Source organism: Aythya ferina (genome assembly GCF_964211825.1).
Source record: "Aythya ferina genome assembly, chromosome: 7".
Lineage (NCBI taxonomy): Eukaryota > Metazoa > Chordata > Aves > Anseriformes > Anatidae > Aythya > Aythya ferina.
The window spans coordinates 15,004,235-15,023,991 of NC_140302.1; the positions used below are offsets into that span (position 1 = coordinate 15,004,235).

Below are 19,757 nucleotides of genomic sequence, written 5' to 3' on the forward strand. Positions count from 1 at the left end.
TTCTACAGTTCTACCTCAGGGCAAGGCTGAGAAGAAAGCTGCTGTTGCTTCAGCAGTACCAGAGTCTTATAAAGACGAAAAGTCAGGTTGTCCCTTAGCTAGCATTGACAGCCTGAGAAGTGAACCACTTATTCTGGAATAAGACCTGGCCTGCAAGCAGAAGCCATCATGTGATATTTCATACAGTTGCCTACAAGACCAAGGTAGCACTTCAAAGCAGAAAATTGCTTCCTAAGAAGCAAAGAACTAGGTTGGCACATACAAATAGGAAGCATTACAAAATCACAAGAAAGTAATCCCATTAAGAAGAATTACCACACCCATTAAATAACAGTCAGTACTTAAGATTCCCTGAAGTCATCTTAGTTACAAAAATCATGTATTTAACTATGTCTCAAGTAATGTATTGTATAGAAGGGAAAAGCAGAAAGCATATGGAAAGCTATGCAAAATATAAATATCAAAAGAAGAAATTCAGATTTTTCTTCCAGAAGTTAATGTAACTATATTTTTTCATTCACACACACAAAAAAAAAGTTTTTAACACCTTACTTGAAGAACCTTGAGATGTTCAAAGTTATTTTTCAGAATAGATCAATTCCTGCTACAGAACAGATACATCAAAACTCTGCATGTTAAAAGGCAAATTCATCATTGTGTAAACAACTCATTAAAAATGATATTTTTTTTTTTTATCATTACGTGAACTGATACCAAGTTTACATGTTTTTATTTATCATTAAGTTCGTTCCTGTTCTATTACTACTAGCAAGAGCTGAAGAAACAACACCAGTTAAATGCAGGTGGATTGTTCGTACTGAAATGGGAGAAGGATCCCAGCTGGGTTAATAGCAAATGGAAATCACTCAACAACCTAAAAATTATTGCTTTCTGTTCCCAGGACAGGCCAGTGATGGGGCAACTGAGTGTGTATCATATATGTCTGTCACACAATTCTGAAGCGTCAGCTACACAAAACAGAATGTGAACTGGTCTTTCTGCTTAGACTCAAAATGTGTCCAGGCTACAGGAATGGCTTAAGATCAAGAAAACTTTCCATCTGTTCAATAAACAATTAGGCTAAAACTCAACTTATGCAACTGAAATAATAAAACATAAAAAGCCTTTAATTACTACAATTCTGTAGATATATGTATTAGAGAAGACAGCCTAGAGGTGTAAAGGCTCTGTAACCTATCATTTCTGTGCTGTTAATAGTCTGTGGTTGCCATAGACTTTCAGTAAAAACTGAAACTGGTAGTTTCTCCAACTAGTACATATTTTAGAACATTAGGTCAGCATTTAGTACTGCCAGTGTTTATTATAAAATAATCTAAAAATTTTAATATTTAAATATCATTACCAAAACAGCAAACAAAGTTTTCTGGAAGAAAACCAAAAGCTTAAGTTTTTTTGAGGTTTCTTTTCTTTAATGGCTCTTATTCCTAAAGGTAAACCTATAAAAGTACAGATAAATACTCAGCACAACAAAGAGAAACCAAACTACAGAAACAGTGCTGTAAAGAAATATAAAAATCACCAATGAAATAACCAGCTTAAAACTTGCACCACTTTTCTGCCTAGTCCCATTTGCCTTCTTCCCCTTTTGTGTCATACAATCAACTTTTAACAACATGGTCTTGATTTACACAGTGGATGATAGGAGGCAAGTATTGATATAAGCAAATACATGTAGAATATACCAAAATAGTACCTACTGTCCTTATCAACCTTAATATAACTTTAATTGTGCTCATAGAGGCACAATTTAAAGCCAGCAATAGGCAAGGTCACCTCAAATGAAGGATTTCCAGAAAAAATACAATGAGCAAAGGGGCAAGATGGAGCATACAGCTGTCCTTTAGTGCTTTAATTTTTTAAGCGGTTTGTATTCAGCAAAGATTAGTCAAGAAGAATCTTCACTTGTAGCAGGCTCTTCCCGGTTTAACTGAAGTCATTCATGCTGTCTGCAGGCTACAACTGCTCGCAGATTTTGCAGAGCCAACAATGTATCAATAGTGAACGATTATATTAATTACCTTCTAGATTAATACGTATAGAGTTTTTTTTTTTTTTAGCTGTACTGTTGGATGAAATAAAACCAAGAATTGATGTCATGGTACAGTGCAACTGCTAGGCTTTTCCCATGAAGCTTATTTGACAAGTTACTAAGATATCACAAATGGGCAGGTAAATGCTAACCACCTACCCAAGATGGGTGATGGTGTTTTGCAAGCCATACTGGGGAAAAAAAGATAATTTCATGTACTGAGATCTCTCATTTTAAAAAGGATTTAAACAAGAGTTTTTTTGTTTGTTTGTTTGTTTGTTTTTGTTTTGTTTTGTTTTATGAGACTTTTCATCTGAAATAATATAGCTCAATATTAACACGCTAAATAATCTTCTTCCTTCCTACCCTTTCCTCCCCTTTGCTCTTCTTCTATTTAATGCAAATACCCTTGGGAGTGACAAACAGACAATCCAATTTGTTCTGCTTAAGACCAGAAAGAGATCACAAAGTATAGTAGAATTTCTTCCACTACTACTTCAGAAAGTTTCACTGCAGTACTTCCACAACCATTGAGGATGAAAATGTTGTTCAGTACAACTGGGAACAAAAACACAGGATTCCATTTGTTGTCAGCCATGAAATCAAATGCATATTGGTGAAGCATACTAAAACAAATCCACCCTGTATATCAGTAAACTTCATCAACTTATATCGTCAGAGTACCTCTAACACCAGTACCCCCAACATGGAGGCAGATGGAAAGGGATGAAGGAAGACAGTTTTCTTCTCCGCACTTGACTTCAGTGTATATACCCCAGCAAAAATGGCATCATTAATTTCTATTGACAGGAAAACTTATTAAACACCAAAAAAATAACAGCAACTAATAAAAGAATTAAGAATTTTAATGTGATAGCCTGAAAAATGTAGGCTGCAGCTTTGATATAAAAACCACTTCAGATTATTAAAAATGAACACTACAGCTGGGTTATTCAGCATTATACTGCAAGCTTTTTCTTCTCCTGAAAGGCTATCACAAATTTTCCACTGAATGATATAAGAAATTTATACAGTAGTATTATTTTATCAAGAGGATATTTTCCTAATTTTATAAACAGAAAAACTTGATGAAAGTGTTGATGTTAACTGATCCTAAGTGCAAAAAAATATATATATATATATATATATATTATAAGTTGTGCTGCTTAATGCTGAGTCTTAGCAAGACATTTTCATCTGCAATACTTAAATTCGCTACCATATTATAAGGAGATGAACATAAGATACATAAAGAACCATGTCGAGATTGTTAACCATAGCACCACTTTGCTACTTTATTCCCTACTTTCAAGCTGTCCTTAAAAAATTATCAATATTTAAATTGATTTTTGAATGAAAAAAAAATATATTCTGTTATCCTTCAGTAATCTTTGAAGGTTAAAGCCAAGTTTTAAAGACATCTATGTACTGTTGTATTGGACTCTATTCAGACTGCAATTTGACTGAGGAAGGCTTCCAAATGACAAAACTGACATTGCGCTAATGCTATCATCTCCAAGGGTTTAGCTCAGGCACCAAAGTGATGTCAAGGACAGATCAACATCTGAGATAACCCACAAAATGATTCCTCACAAAATGATTCAGAGTATATAAACAGGTCTAACTGGTTCATTTAAAAAACATTGTGTAAAGGATGGCACTAATTTGACCACCTCTATTAATTCTACTCTGTACCATTGTTAATTCATTTAAAAGCATACTGAAAATTTTCTTCTAGTTATATCCTCTCAAAGGAAAGAACCAGTGTGATCCTTACAGACGTCACCCAACACAAGTGCAACTGAGGCAATAAAAAATCCAAGTGACTCTAATCTACACAACATAGTGTCAGGGGCTCTGTCAAAAAAAAAAAAAAAGGCATTGCTAAATATTGGTCAGTCCTAATTTAGAACTCAGAGAAGGTTTTTTTTGTTGTTGTTGTTGGTTTTTGTTTGTTTGTTTTTGGTGGGAGGAGGGACTGATTTTTTTTATTTCTGGGTGGAATTCCTGCATTCAAATAGGTACATAAATCTGCTAGGCAAAAATATAATACAAATATTATGAACAAGTTAATGCCTATACTAGGGGAAATAGGAGTAAAAAGAAATAAGAAAAATTCATTGGACCACCTGTTAAAATATCCTTTTCTTCATAATCATAGTTCTTTAAAATACACATCTATCAAGTCAGGCCATAATAGGCTTCTTCCCACCCCCAAAAGAATTTACTGAGCTTAGTGGTAAAAAGTAATACAGGAATGGAAGAAAACATTAGAGAAGTTGTGTTAAAAACATTAGAGAAGCAGAGCAGTTCAAATAGATTGAATTAGGGATAAATTTTAAGATCAATCGCATTTCAATATAAAATACGAAATGCTAGCTATAATGCAACTGGCTGCATGTTAATTATTATCTTTCATCCATTTGGCTTTATTTATTGTTAATTTCTCATGTTAGAATTCAAGCTTTAAAACAAGGACACTAGAGAAGAAATTTTAAAGAAATTTTTACATGTGTGTCCTAACATGATCATAGTGAACATTTTTGTACTCCATTTTAAACAGTTATCTCTACATCTATCCCGTTCTACAGATGTGTTACATAGATGGATACAAAATACTGAGGGGTTTTGAATGACATGTAAAACCCATAAACAAACAGGACTCAACTATCCAAAGGCTACTTCTACTACACAGCCCCCAAACTCTGGGAGAACGAAAAACAAAATAAGTAGCATATCTCTGTATTTCTACCCCATCAGCAGACCAAGAAATCCTCCAGAAGGAAGGTTGCAGCTCAACGGCATGCTGTCTTCAGTGATGACACCAGTTTAAGATGTTATGGTCTTTCGACCTTCCTTCCAGTATTTTTTTTCAGGCCTGCATGCACTGCACATTGCCTGCCAGATATGCTAGTACAGCTGAGGAAGTGACACAGAAGCGGAAACAAGCAGTCAGTGATGATAGAGGGAATATTTCCAGTGAACACTGCTGCCAAAAAAATGATATATAAAACATTACTTCCCAAGTTTGTATCTGTGAGTTTCATAGAATCTAGGCTTAAGCTTCTCTAAAGAGAAGCAACAAAACATGCAGGCAATCCAGCTTCCACAGCTAATACTCCATTTTTGTATCAAGCTTAAAATTTAATATAGAAGCAGCTAGTTTATTTAACTACTAAATCAAAAGGAAATAAACATTAATAGGAAAACTATTCTGTTTACCCTTCCTCCACCAAAACCAAAGACAGTTTTACAGTAGTAAAACCAACCTTTTGCATTAAGTAGAAGTCCACGTTTACATATATATATATATACATGTATATATACACACACACACACCATGTATACATAAATGACTGCATTTGAAAAAAGGTGAAAAAAAAAATAAATGAGGGTTGTCCTTAGGCCCAAAAGCTAACAATAACTACATGCTGGCATGTCACCACAGATGCAGGTTCAAGAATTTTAAGTTGAGCAAGTAGACCAAATTGCTAACAACATGTATTCCAAAAAATAGTACATCTTGGGATTTATTTTTTTTAACCTATAATTAATTAAAATTCTCTAACATTGGTTTCACATAGACATTTGCCTGGTTTAGATCTGCTGTGGACTCATGATGTGACCTCAATGGACAAATCAATGAAGAGTTTCACAGCAAACGCTTAAGATTAATTTGAGATAGCCATGTATTTCAACTTCAAGAAGGCAAATGCGCAATAAGAAAGTTTTCCATTAAAGAGAAGGAACCACATGAATGTAAATTCAAGTGTACAATCATGAATATTAGGTTAAATAAATTAAGACGCAGTGAAGGGGAAAGAGGCCAGTGAAACACATTGTCTTTAATGATAAGACCATTAGAAACAAAATATTTCAGTTAGAAGCATGTGATTAAAACTGTGGTGTTTCATTCAGGAAACATTTATCTCCTGAATATGGAGATAAATTCAAAATATTAGGCTATAAAATAATCTGGAGAAGGAGAAACAATAAAGTACATGAAGACCAAGTAACAAAGTTATCATCAATACAGCAAAAGAATGAAAGAAAATGAAGATTAAAAAATGAAAGGTACAGTAGGTCACCACATTTTAATAGGCACTGATGGGAACAACTGTTTCTATATTGTCTTAATTTATCACAAGTCTTGTGAATTTTTTCTCTGTATCATCATCATCCTTTTAACTTACACAAGAATTAAAAGCTGTCAACAGGCTGATGAGCCAACTGTGAATTCTGAAAGGCAGCTTCTACCAGAAAAATACTCTGGTACCGAAAACTTCTTGTGAGGAAAGGTAGCTTTACTTACCCCACCATCAGTCCCACTCTGCCTTTTTACAATTTAAATACTCAGAGCAAACAAAGAATGCAAAGAACAAAGAAAGTAGCAGTCATTTGAATATGTCCAGGCAGGACAGCAATACTAGTGAGCTACTTAGGATTACTGCTAGAGGTGCTGGCTTGTTATCATCCCAGTAAGAAAGACACAAGCTCTGTAAACCACCTCTCAAATGCTATTTGTTGGAGCTAACACTATAAGGAGAAATGGGATCATGTAGATAATCCTCAGATGCTGGGAGCCGTGCAGCACGCAGCAGGCCTCAAACCAAGTGCAGCACACAGTGCAGCTCCCAGCCCTGGAAAGGTTGCCCTGTTTCCTTCCATCAAACTCCTGTAGGATTTTCTTCAAAGAAACAATTCTATTCATTGTTTCTCCTTACAAATAAACAGGATATTCACATGAGAACTTGTTGTGGCACCTTTGGAAAGAGGCAAGCCAACACAGGCAGCATAACCACTGGTGCTGAGCAGGGCTGCAGGCAACCTCCCCACTGCAATGCACTGGTGGCCTTCAGCCCACAACTGAGGCATACATGCATGAGCAGGGACTGACAGCTACACCATATGTGAGGCACGGCACAGCACAGGCCTGGCATTACTCACATCAACTGCTATGTGGAACACTAACTCCCGGACGGAGAACTGCCTTCTGGATAAGATAGCTACACTTGGTCAGACAGGCAACACTACCCAGTGAGCCACCCTTTGCCTTCAGACTATGTGACAACAAGGAAAATTCATCAGTGTAGGCCCCTTCAGACTGAGATGAACTTGATGTGCCACCACCACAAAGTTATCACCATGGCTCACTTCTACACTTTGAGTATCACATGGTTCAGATGCACCAAAAGTCTTCGATCTTGTCACAAACTAACAACCTCCTCTCCTTATTTCAGTGTTGAGCAGAATTGCCAAAAATAATCCCATAATGGTTTTTACTGTTTCTATTTGACATATCAGCAAAACAAGTCTCCTACTCACCCTGCTCCTCAGACATATTTTATCAATACCAAATTTCACAAGGAAAACCCTTCTGTTTTACAGGAACCCACAATATGTCATTGGAAACACTGTCCTTAGCTGTCCCTAAGGATTGGAGACTCATCTAGAGTTCAGCAGGAGATCCCCTTTACAGAATATAAATGTTTCAGTTCAGGTTCTGAAAATAATTTTATTAGATGAAACAAAGAAAATTTGTTTGTACTTAAACTGTTTTACAACATTCAAGAACGTTCTAGTACTCAAAACCATCAAAAGTACAAGCACACCAAGATGACATAAAAGCTATGCAGAAAGTCTATACAGAGCTCCTTTCAAAGAATAAAGTTTTCAGCTCAAATCAAGCAAGAAGTCTGATGGAAATGGAATATGCACTCGACTGGATGCAACAGTCCATAGTGGAGTCAGCATATGAACAAGTAGTTTTTAACATAAGAAGAGACAACTGTGCATTTTTTCTGCATGTGGAATAGCAAAGCTTTTACCTGAATTAAATATTAATAATTCTCACGATGTAAATTTTCTGATACAGATTTTTCATCTTTTTCTGTTCCCGTTGTGCTTTGTTTGGAAATATTTTTTTTCATAGCAGCAATAAAAATAAACAAACAGTTTATTATGATAGCACAATCATAAGGCTTTTAAGAAAGCCTTAACTGTGGTTAAAGCTTCTGCAAGTGAAATCACATCTCCAGTAAGTACAACTGAGAATAGATGACAAATTCCAAATACAGTATCTATGGCAAAAACAACAAAAATCCAACAGGAGTAGAGAGAAAATGCAAGTCATACTTGCAAATCTTTTCGGTATATAAACATGCAAGCTGACTGATTGAGTAGGCTGGATAGTTCCCTCTTTTTAGAATACTGATGAAATTTTCATTATGCTGAAGAGTTTCGTTATGCTGAAGAGACAACATTACTTGTGTATACTATAATTTGCCTAGAATACTAGAAAGTAGAATGCTGTTTCTGAAATTCTAGGTCCATTCTTTCAGTTTTATACACTTTTTTTCAAACTTTATTATTATTATTTTTAAATGAGGAAGGCAGGGAAGAAGAGAAATTAGCTTGTTATTCCTGTAATTTTTGAAGAATTCGCACTCTTGAGTCAGTTATTTATCCTTGAAGATATAGCCTAGAAACTTTTTTGGCCACCCTATATTCTCCCAAAATTTAATTACAGAAACAAACACAGAACATAGCCAAAAGACTAAGATCCCTTTTGGTCACCTCTGAAGTTTTTATATGGATACTTTTTTTTTTTATTATTATTATTTTTAATAAATCTTCAGTACCATAAGTTAGGGAAGCAACTGTTACCTCAATAAATAGAAGCAAAAGGAGAGAACAGAACTGAGTCACAGGAGCATAGGTATGCATGCACACAAAGCCATCATTAATTAAGATATGCCTGACTGATAGCAATGCAGTCATTCTCGAATACATGGTTTCTCAAGACTAGCATGCGCTTTTGGAACCTGGGTAGCCTTCTCCATAGCTCTGCCCCGTTGGCGTTGATTATGTATGATTAATGGTTTAAAGGAATAAAAAGAGAAAGGTCAACTTCTGAGTTCAAAACAGAGCAGCTACACGGGGAGTAATTAAGATACTTGTGTAAGCATGATTAATAAGCACAAACTGGCACACTGTGCTGTAAACAAGATGCAACCAGATGGTTAGGATGAAAAGGATTTTTCCTAAAAAGCAATTTTTCAATGCCTTGAAAGTTGGCTTATTTTCCTCTCTCTAAGTCTTACACAACTCATTATCTACACATCCTAAAAGAAAGAAAGAAATAGTAACCCCTTCAACATTCACTCTTCCCGGCTTTTTTCATACAGATAACTACAGTTTGCATGTAAATGGATTCAACTCATCTTTGTTTAACGTTGCCTTTTATGTCGAGTTTCATGAATTGCTAAGCCTGACAAGGTTCACTGGGAGTCTTTTAACTCCCACCCACAAGTTCTCCCCGGCTGTCATGTGACTGGCAGTACAGAGGGATCAGCAATGGCATTTATGGGGAAAGCTGGAAGACAGGTGTCAGAACGGTCCAGCAGGCAAACCGAACGAACACTAATCAGCTCTGGTGTTCTTTTACAATCCATATCTAATTCACAAGTTTCATTCTTTCTGAAAAACAATTACTAGGTTTTGAAGTTCATTGTGCATTTACTCAACTGTCTCTTCACATTAATGTAAGTGGGAACAAGAAAAAAAGAGTCAGCAGGGAAGGGACATCAAAAGATCTTAGAGCGGATGAAGGCTTTATTTTAAAGTAATATAATTACAGATGAGCATAATGTTTTACAATAAATTTAAATGTAGAGTTACATCCTTATGTGATAGAAAAATATTGGTTGGTTGTCTCTCGAACTGAAACTCCGGTACATACAAAAGACTTCGCTGAGAGAAGAAAATAAACAAAAAAGTCTCATTGCAACATCAAAGGGCAACAGTGAGATATTAAGGCAACAGTGAGAACAACAGAATCAGTACCGGGTGTAAAGTATCTACAATCATGGGACTTGTATCTGAGCCATAATCACAAAAAATTACAACTAATATTTTGCGCATTTCAGATTTTTCTCAGTTCAACATATTTATTCTCCAAAGATAAATTTTGACTCATCTACATTAAAAAAAGAAAGCACAAAAAGCAAAACAAACAAACAAAAAAAAATCACCGACCACCAAACCCATAAACCAGAGAAACCCTCTACATTCCCTATTGACAAATCCTCTTAAAGTTTGAGTATATAATCTGGTAAAGCCTCAGCTAATCTTCATTGGCTGTAGTGTTACTGACTCCAATATTGGGAAATTTGCTTTTGTGTTATATAATGTTAGGAGACATTTTAAACTCAGACATATTTTCAGATAAAATACAGATTTCTTAGGCACTTCACTTGCACTCCCACAAGATGCTATAAGCACACAGTATCTGCTTTGCAAATAATCCTTTTCCTCCATATAAATTAACAACCCTTCAAGAACTTCCCTACAGAAGAGGAGGATTTGGTAAGGAAAACAAAAAACGGCCTACACATCAGGAACTCATTGTAAAACCATTCCGTTGTTCATCAGTATTGTTGACATTTTTTCAACTCTAATATAGAAAACTTCTTTATAAAGAAGTCACATATTGAAATACATGTTTCCATTAGAAACTCTATGCAAGATTAAAGTGTTAAGTGATTTAGAAGTTTTCTTATTATCTGAATTGTATTTCTGGCAAAAGGACAGTCACACATCTAGAGATACAAGAGTATCTGAACTTCTTATCAATTAACTACAGAGAAAGGAAAATTATTGCTTACTTCCACGTAAGCAATTTTGGCACCTGAAAAGCAGCATGGTATGTAAACAGCCTTCCCTTTTTCACTGAGAACAGTCTTTCCATTTCTAGTAAGACAAGCCTGTGTCAATCTTGATTTTTACCACCACCCATTAAATAACTCTTCCTGGACAGGCAGTTATCATGAAATAGTCATGATAAAGTCAACATATAGTTTGCTAACATACTGCAGCTTTGAGGTAGGTAAAGGAAAATGTTAGTATGTTAGGATGACCATGGACAGGCTAGCACTGCTAAGGACACTTCACTTGTCTTAAATATCCATAGCTTAGAAATGGGCATAATTTAAAACCAGATAATTATGCTGCCAAGGGTTTGGCAGTGGAATGATTAAAGCAACTCATCTCCAGATATTCTAGTCTCAGAGTTTTCAAATTCACTTTGCAAAAGCAATAAAAATTATTATTGATTGTGTCTGGAACTACTGTTAGGATAAGTCTCAGGAGCCTAAACAACTCTGTTGAAAAAAACAAGCTCATGTGAAATGTGCTGCCATTAATATTTGTGTTATTAGTTTATATGGGATGAGTCAGCCTATGGCTTCATTCCACAATCAATCATTCTCATATTGTGTTCGTTGTGTTTTGTTTTTTTTCTTCTTCTGTCAATAGTAACAACAAAAATCAGTAAACAGACAAATCAGCATAGATGTTACTTGTCCATGCCAGAAGAAAGTGGGATAAATTATTTTGTGTGACATACATCCTACATATTGAGAGCTTTATCTCATAGTGATTTCCTACTTCTCCACAGAGCATCTTTGATTACAGTTCTCTTAAAACAAATATATATTCAATGCTGATTAGTAATTTTCCATGAGTAATTTTTTTCTTCCTTCTTTTTAAACGACACCGCATGCTGTCCAATTTATATACTACACAGAAGGCTTGGAGTTCCAAAAACGGAAAGCCAAAATGAGACAGATATCCAGACTCCACCGTTTAATGATCTTTCAGCTAAAAGTTCCAAGGTTTCACTGAAATACAAAACTGTATCAAATTTAGGCAAGTGTTTAAACATGCAAAGCAACACAATTATATTATCATTAACGCTTAGTTCTCTCTCACAAACTCATGTCTGAATAGAAGTAAATCAACTTTAAGTCTGAACTTTAGCCTAAGAAAGACTCATCTCTCAAGGGAAACTTGACAAAGCTCTAAACTGTCCCAGATTAATTAATCTAAATATAAATACTGTGCAAAACAATATTATATGCATGAAGAAGTTGCCTCTGCAACAAATTGAGCTCCTAGACTCCAGTACACTCTGAACACACACTTCAAGTCTCATCCATAACACCACAGAGTCCAGTTAGACAAATCTTGTGTTTATTTTGAGTTGATCAGTGTTTCTTTCCTTAGCATAATAAACTAAATATTAATGTTATCCTTAATAACATAATATTAATACAATTAAACAAAAAAAATAAGACTAGCACCTCTATTTTGTATATTATTTTGCAAGGGAGTGATATCAGAGAGTGCTCTTTTCACCAGCTGTGAAATGCTGCAAGAGGACAACTGTATATTTCTATTTATTCTTGGTGTCTAGCAAGACATTCCCAATAACATCTGTGATTTCTCAACAGCTTAAGAGGAGAAAAATTATCCAGTTAAACTGAGAAAAAATCACAAACCAAAAGCCATATGAGTGTACTGGGGAAACTGGCATCATAAAGCATTGTGGTGCAAAGGTCCTATTTCCGATTACAGTGCACACTACGGCCAAACACATCACAAGTTTTCCGGTCTGAAAAGCAAAATAGCAGGTCACTGTAGTCTATTTTGTCTTTCTAAACCAGTCCTACCCTGGCAGCATCTCTGGTTCGAGTTAATTGTGAGTGACTTTAGGCATCAGGACAATGCTGTTCCACACATCAACAAAACTGAGAACTGACAGGTAGACTACAAACAATGACAATCACCAGGCAGCAACTAGGTTAGCATTGTTATTTATTTATTTTTGGAGGCCCTAGAGGCATAGAAACTAGTGCACAAACTACAATGAAACATGCCGATAGAGTCCATACGGTCAAGCTACCCTAGCTTCCAAATAAGACTCTACCAGTATGCAAAGATGTCACTGTGTGATATCAATAACATTGATAACCAACAAAGTTTTTGCCAGTAACAACCTTTAATCATCTTTGTCTCACTGTTTTGAAGCGATAGATTTCAAAAATGTCAAAACCCTCGGTGAAATGTGGTACTAAAATGAATAGTCTGTTTGCTTTCCCTATTGATATACCAGGTTTCAGACTGTCAAAGTGCTTTTAGTTGTAAAAGAAGAAGTACAAAGTTGTTTTGACAACTACAAAAAGATTTATCAGTTACATGTACCTGCTGAAGTATCTAGATTCTCTAAGTGAAAATGTGTATGTAAAGTTCTTAATACTAAAAGTTGTCAAGTGAATATTAACATACTAATGTTGCAAACAAGATAAACTTTGAAGTCTGATACGATATAGCTTATTTCCATGAGCTATGTGCATGTTCCTTAACAACGCTACATTAATTTTCTGTTTGCTTTGCTTTTAGTTGGTATAGATTTGTTTTTTCCCGTGCTTGCAAAAATTTAGTTTCTCTGTGTTGAGAAGCAGATGCATTCCTCACTTTAAAAACATTTGTGTGTAACATACCTAATACGTATAGGTATATAGAAAAATACACATACATAAAGAATATATCATATTTGTATTCTCTATCTCTCTCATGTACCTCACTTGAGCCAACATTAGGGAGAAAAAGCACAAACAAACTCACTCCTGAAAGGATTAGATTTCAACTTTACACCACTGTATTATCATTATTAACAAAACAGGACTCTACCGCATCTCATCTAAATCCCTTGCAAGCCAGAAGACAGGGATATTTGCATCTGGTATATTGTTGAGATAGCAAGTAAGAAAGAAAACCAAAACAAATAAACAAGCAACAACAAGTTCCCTTACTACTATTCATATTTACTATTAAAATAAATAGTTTGAATAAACAATGCATACAGCTTTCCATTCTTTCTTGAGCCTAAATTAAAGAATATTAGTCAGCCTTATTGGGATATTCCTGAAAAATTTTAAGTTCCTGCTATTTTACGTTTGCCTGTAAGCTCTTATGTAAATAGATTTCAACAAGTATTCAGCATTCATAGTGAAAAATAGGAGAGGTAGACATTAGTAAGCAAATTAAAATTATGATTTAAAATTAGTTTTCCTAAAACATACAGGAAAACGGTACTACTACTTTTTGACAGATAGGTTCAGTTTAATACTTGTAATTTTTATCAGCTAAATATTTATGACTGTTTATCAGAGTCCATTTTATCAATTATTCTGGGTGCAATTATTATTATAAATATGCTGATAAACCTTCAATATTTAAGCATACTACTTTGAGGATTTCATTGAAATATTCATTAATTGGTGCCTTTGGCTGATGGGAGTTCCTTGACCATAAATGAGCATTATCAAGCATTGCTCCACATGGATTCTCTAACATATATGCGCTTTTCAGAAGCATCATCCCTAGATAAACACCAAATATGTTTAGCCCACTGTTACTTTTTCTTTATCTGTTACAAATCAAAATGAACTTGAAGTTTTACCCTCTTTAACAAATCAATATGACTGACAATTAGTACTTCCTGAAATACATTAAACAGTGAAGACAGCTAATAAAGCATAGAAAAACTACTGCAGGTTTTCTCCCTTTCCTATCCCATGTAAAGCATGTATGTCTATAATCTAATGAATTCTGAACTTGTGTCAGCTCAATAGGGAGCTCATTCTTTTATCTTTACCTGGATTAGTGACTAAAATTGAACTGTTTTCCAATATCCCAAAACAGATGTCGTATGTATCTTGTCTCAGTCTTAATGTAACACCATTAATTCTAGAAGCAGCTAATAATATAATCCCTAATAGAACAATTGCAATAATGCTGCTGTTATTTTGTCCAAATTAATTGTATAGTGAAAATATACAAGATTTGTATGGATTGATCATGAAGAGACCTCAGTGCTCTACACAGATTAAATTATTTGACTCCACAAAATACACTATTACATACCTTTAAAAGACAGCAAATGCTAGGAATAATTATATTTATATAATTACAACAGATAATATTTTTTCTTAAATATCTTGACATCTCAAAGTTTATTGCTCACAACTACAAAAATTTTATTTAAAACATAAATTGACCTTCCTTTCCTCAATCTCAGCAGAAAAATACAATTTTCTTGAATATGCCCCATAAACGTACTTTAAGTGACCTCTCCAGAATATGGAGAATAAAGAGGAGGAGAAAAAGGAGAAAAGGTGAAAAAGTTGGAAAAATCTGTAATGTCTTTCCCTATATTTTGGATCTCCACAGAATCCTATCTAGCCCCTCTGATGAATGCTGAACAAACTTTAGAAAAGAACCTTATTCACTCAGGTTCATTCCATTCTCCAGAAAGAGTTCAGAAGCAGAGACACAAGACTGGAATTTCTAATTCTCTGAATATGCCACTCATAGCAAATAAGATTGATCCTAAACATGTTTTTGGGGGGTATAATGCAAAAATGTTACAACTGCCCCAAACATATCTGAGTTGAGTGACACATAGCAAGAAAGCTAAAATTACCTGTGGTTTAGCAGCAGTAACCAGTCACAAGCTTAAGAACCCCTTTCTTTTTAAGAGACTAATTAATTCTTTTAAGTCACCAGTTCTTTTCCACAGAAAAAACATCCCTGACTATGTGTTCCAGTTCCAAAAAAATTTTTACTGAGTTCTTCAAGCTCATCAGCCTTGTTATTACTCACTACTCTTTGTAGTAGCTTGTACTGACTAAAGGCTAAGTTAATTCTCTTCTTCCCACCATTATAGACAGAGATCCCAGTTTGGGCTGATATTAAGCAGTCCTCTCAACAGGAAACAGAAGATAGACTTCTACACCTGAACTTATGAATAAAGCTCCAGGTGGAAGCTCTACTAATCTAAGAAACTGAAACACCTGGAACAGAAAAATCATTTACCATTTTTGAGTGACTTCAGATGTGGTAGAAGGATGGGATGGGGATCCTAATTTGCTGCTGAAAGGCAAAACTTAACAATAGCCTATTTCAGTAATTTGCTTTCTCGCAAGACTGTAGCATGTACTGAAAGTCCAAAGATGATCAGCTCAAAGAGATGTTAGATCTCCTCTTCTGTACTGTAGAATAGCTTTTAGCTGACTGAAGTGCAAGTCTGAAGCAATAGGAAATTCACATGAGTAACTCTGACCTCATTTTTAAAAAGGGGAGGGAGGGGGCGAAGGGGCTGTATGGAAATACTTCCAAAAGGGTCTATGTTTCACTGTCTTTTCCCAGAGACAATGAAATCTGAAATGTTACCTTTATGGACAGCAGCAAAAAGAGCAAGAGTACTTTCCAATTAGTTGGAAGGGAAAACATAATTAAGAGCTTACAGTTTTAAGAGTAGTGTCCTGAAGTAGCAGTTCCGTGGCTGTTCCTTAGAAAAGTCCCTGCAGCGTGGCTGACCAGTGGTTCTATCTGAGATGCAGACAATTAAAACTTGTCCTTCCACTCCACTAACAGTCCTCAGCCACAGCTTCTTTGAGAATTATCAAAGGCTGCTGCTCAAATAAGTAGGATCAACCTTCAATGTTTCCCTTAATCCACAGGCATGCCTATAGTTAACTGTAGGAAGGCACATATCTCACTAATCACATAACATCAAAATTGTTTAGACAGACTTTGGCAAAGTTACCAAAATTGCTAATGGTATCACCCACCCCTCCCAAAAGAAGGAGGAAAATGTTAACATCTAGTTAGTCGGCAGAATATGAGCCAGCAGTGTGCTCAGGTGGCCAAGAAGGCCAACAGCATCTTGGCTTGCATAAGAAACAGCGTGGCCAGCAGGGCTAGGGAGGTGATCGTCCCCCTGTACTCTGCTCTGGTGAGGCTGCACCTCGAGTACTGTGTTCAGTTTTGGGCCCCTCGCTACAAGAAGGACATCGAGGTGCTTGAGCGGGTCCACAGAAGGGTGACGAAGCTGGTGAGGGGCCTGGAGAACAAGTCCTATGAGGAGCGGCTGAGGGAGCTGGGCTTGTTCAGCCTGGAGAAAAGGAGGCTCAGGGGTGTCCTTATCGCTCTTTACAGATACCTTAAAGGAGGCTGTAGGGAGGTGGGGGTTGGTCTATTCTTCCACATGCCTGGTGACAGGATGAGGGGGAATGGGCTTAAGTTGTGCCAGGGGAGTTTTAGGCTGGATGTTAGGAAGAACTTCTTTACCGAAAGGGTTGTTAGGCATTGGAACAGGCTGCCCAGGGAAGTGTTGGAGTCACCATCCCTGGAAGTCTTTAAAAGACGTTTAGATGTAAAGCTTAGGGATATGGTTTAGTGGGGACTGTTAGCGTTAGGTCAGAGGTTGGACTCAATGATCTTGAGGTCTCTTCCAACCTAGAAATTCTGTGATTGTGATCTTTATCTTGAAATCCAAAATACATGGGCAAAGATCCCAGCAGAAAAAGGAAGTGTGCACCACTGTATCATATGAAGTAGAACTCACCTGACCACACAAGATAACAGCCATCCTAAACCTCAGGCAGCTTCAAGTGACTACAGGAAGACAAAGAAGCTACCAAAGAAGCAGGCATCTAGGAACAGCAGAGAATTTCGTAAAAAAGAAAATTCCACACATTAAACCAAATCTGCAAAATTACAGAAACTGTTGGTAGCGCTCCTTTATGTTTGGGACATTAAAACAGCAGTAGGATTAGCTGGATTGGATAAGCAATTCTCTGCCTAATAATATTTGAAAGAAAAAGTACTTTTAAGATCTGCATCTCTAGCAAGAAAAGTCATAGAACTCTTTTGGGTTGTTGTTTAAAACAGATGAGCGCTTAAGTGACATGAAAGGACAGATGTGGTCAAGTAAAAACTCTTTTTGCCCATTTGTGACTTCTCTTGTGTTAAGCTTATTGCAGTACCTCCTATCCTTTTTTGTATAAATAAAATTAATGAGACCATATCCTTTGATAACAACCAATGGAAGACAGATTAGACTCCAGTCCAACTAATTTTCACTTTTCAAGGCATGATTGATATTTGTCGTTATCCCCTCAATGTTTATTACAATTTAAAATTAAGTTATAGGTTATGCCGCTTATAAGCACACAAAGGTGGTATATACAGCTAATCTTCTGTCTTAGCAAAGTATATCAGAACAGCAAAGTTCATCAGAACAGCAGTTAGGACAGGAGAATGATCATTTTCCAGCCAGCACATTCTTTTTTAAATGCCAGGTGAAAGCAGCAGGAATTATCTTGAAGGAAGAAGAGTGGGTCAGGAGCTCATCTGAGGCGACCATTTATTTCAGTAGGATTCAGGTTGGAAAGCTGCAGGACTCATCCCAGCCCTCAGCTGATGAAGGCTTGTTTGTCAGATCATCAAATGGTTACCACTTGCTACTCTTAAGGCAGGTATTACAAGACACAGCATACAAGAAAACTAGAAGAATAACCATATCTTATTCCACGTTCTCAGCCATTGCCCATTGAGGCCAGCTCTCCCAACAGCTTCATCTGTGATTCTACAACTACCTGAACTACTCACTTCTGCTTTCCAACCCCAGTGCGCTGCTGCCTGACTGGTGTCTGAAGAAAAGCAGGTCTCCCTCTGCAGCTTGAGCTCCCACTCCCTGATGCCACCAGACTTGACACTGCCTGTTCTTCAAGCAGATTGTATGCTGAGGACGGTCTGACGTCATACTGCAGCCTTTCTGCAGAGGCTCTTTCCTCTCACTGAAGCCAGAGCCTTAGTGGGGCGGGCCGGGCTGTGACAGCCTTCATGAGCTGTGGTTGCTTCCCTGGGCTGAAGCTGACTAAAAGTAACAAAGTTAGTTAGGGAGACTGTACAACACATGTACTGACATTCAGTTTCCATAGGTAACAACCTAAAAATACATGCTTTATTTCCTCATAAGGAAAAAAAAGAAAAGCCTCAGAGAAGTACACCATAATTACCTTAAAAGAATTAGTACAATAGTACAATAGGTGTCGATGTTCACAAAGCAAAGCTATTGTCAGAAGCAGAAATCTGTGCATAGAAGTAACGTGCTGTTCTTTGAGGATGCATGACTACTGCTGATACTGATGTCATTTATTTATACTAATTGTTTGGACAAAGCATGGATTCACCTTGGGAACCGTATGCCACCTAAAGTTGCCTTCTACAACTCAAAACAACCTCTCATTATCTAAAACCTTCTGGTATCATGACAAACAAACAAAAAGCAAGGCTTCTCTTCCCTTATCCAGTTCAGGAAAAGGACAAAATAAATGCCTCTCTTCACAACTTTTAGATCAGCTGTAGATTCTTTTCTTCAACCATCTCTTATTAGGGAAATAGCTGTTATTAATGCCATCTCAAACAAAGTCAAGTCAAATGAGATTTACCAAAAGACTACCACACAGATTTCTCAGAAGCGACTGAGCAATTAAAATCTTTCTAGCTTACAAAAAACAAACAAACATCATAGCTACTTCTAAAATGTAGGAATTTTTTTTTACCTCCAAGCTCGAAAAAGCAGAAGACATCTCTTATGAATCCTTCTATTCATTCCTGTTTTCTGTTACTGGAGTCTTCTCTATAACCACGAGAACGGCATACAACATCAAAATAGAGTTTAAATTTAGTGCAACCTAGAAAACTCAGATTTTACTATAAAATGGGAATATAGAATTTGTCCCCTTAAAAAAAAAAAAAAAAAAAAAAAAAAAAAAAAAAAAAAAAAAAAGCCCAGAGTGTAAATCATCTTTATTACATAAACATTAAAATTGTAAATAGCTCTCTAGGTTAAATTAAAATTACAAAGATTATTTTGCACCTCTGGATTTAATGCCTGCACACTGGTATTGAGATGTATATTAAGATCTTCTCGTGTCACGTTTCAGTGAGTTTAGCTTGTACATTCAACATACTACCCTTCAGAAGCTAATTCCCTAAGCCCTAGCATAGAGTT

General features: G+C 36.2%; 1 protein-coding gene and 1 long non-coding RNA gene across 15 annotated transcripts in view; both read right to left on the bottom strand.

The window, feature by feature from the left end:
• LOC311439619 (leucine-rich melanocyte differentiation-associated protein-like) overlaps window positions 1-19,757 on the bottom strand; it is a 400,118-nt gene that overhangs the window by 235,491 nt on the left and 144,870 nt on the right. The window lies entirely within an intron of this gene.
• Window positions 17,818-19,757, bottom strand: part of LOC311439624 — a 29,001-nt gene continuing 27,061 nt past the window's right edge. The window contains exons 2-3 of the long non-coding RNA XR_014694864.1: window positions 19,306-19,382; window positions 17,818-18,617 (exon numbers count right to left, since the gene is read on the bottom strand). This is a non-coding gene — a long non-coding RNA (uncharacterized lncRNA). The remainder of the gene's footprint in view (window positions 18,618-19,305; window positions 19,383-19,757) is intronic.